Below are 1611 nucleotides of genomic sequence, written 5' to 3' on the forward strand. Positions count from 1 at the left end.
TAAATGTCGTAATCTTGTTTATTATCAAACTTCGTTTTCCTTCGAACACATCGATTTGAAAATGTTATTGAACATATTATGGTCTGGAAGAGAGAAAGTATTCTATAGGTAAAGTCTGTTTCTAATGTTCGTTCTTTTTTTCGGTTGTATGTGTGAGTTGATGGCCTTTCAAACATTACTTTGTTTTCAGCGATAAGCCTGGGGGCTTATTACGCTAAACATTGGGTTTCGATACCCCTAGAGGGTACAGCAAAGAGAGCCAATTATATAGTATTGTGCTTAACACAAACAAATTAAAAAATATATATATTATGTTTATTATGCAAGTTTGAGGGACTATGGAATGTATATACACACATAGCGAAAAGAACCGTTTATAAATTGTTAGGAGCTGGATGTAATTCGTAAAATATGAAAAATATAAAATGGTTATACTCCAACTGTGTTATTTCTAAATATATTTGATGTTGTTTAAAACTAATATCCAAACTTTAAAATCGTACATAAAAGAAACATTAAGATTATTTGAAACAACAGCAAATAAAGACTCAAATTCTGAAGAAAATACACGTGGTTCCAATGAGTTTTTTGTATTATTATGTGACAAAAACAAACATTAACAAGAAAATGAAGTTGTACACTTGGTATCAAACTTTCAGTCTCCATGATGAAATGTCTCCAGTGACTCAGCGATAAGTTCGAGGGCTTATACGCTGTAAACTAAGGTTTGATATCGGATGTAGGCAAATCGCACATAGTCCATTGTATAGTTTTGCATTTGAGGTCAAACAAAACAAACCATGGTGAAACACACAATGCTATTCCTGTTTATGATCCGATGTGTGATGAAGCAGTATATAAGACAAATTACATTTCAAGTACATGTAAAGAAACTTATTACGTTTAAAAATTTATAACATTCTCATTTCTAGAGAAATTACATTTAAATCAAAGAATATGAATGTAGTGATGCAGACGACGGTCAGATATTTCAAAGAGAATAACATATAGTGCAAATAATTAAACATAAACTTTTTAACAAGTCATTTTTTTTTGTGGAACAAAAGTACAAATAAGTAATGATTGTGACAAATGAAATTTCAAGCAATGCAATTTAGTGAATATGAAAATCGCAGCTTCAACAGACTTGGATTTTTGATTGAAATTTGTTATGCCTACTTGTAACATTGAAAAGCAGAAAAGCATCAAAAACATAAAAGAAATATATAAAATATATGCCCTCAGTCGCACAGCGCATGTCTGCGGACTTATAACGCTAGAATCCGGGTTTCGATACCCGTAGTGGGCAGAGCACAGATAACCCATTGTGTAACTTTGTGCCTAATTACAAGCAAACAATAAAAATATACATTTTTATTTTCATAAAGCTTTTCTCTTATATCCACCTATCCATAACGAAAATAAAATTATAATGGTTAAGAAAAGAAAGTAAATAACATATTAATCCAAAATTTAATGTTTTACCAAATCACTGAAACTATTCATAATGAATAAGATTTAGTTTAATCAAAGAATCGACTTATAAAACTTGAATATTTGTCTAATAGGGGTTAAAAACAATAAACAATATTTTATAGCAGAAAACAGTAT

Source organism: Limulus polyphemus, unplaced genomic scaffold, assembly GCF_000517525.1.
Source record: "Limulus polyphemus unplaced genomic scaffold, Limulus_polyphemus-2.1.2 Scaffold270, whole genome shotgun sequence".
Lineage (NCBI taxonomy): Eukaryota > Metazoa > Arthropoda > Merostomata > Xiphosura > Limulidae > Limulus > Limulus polyphemus.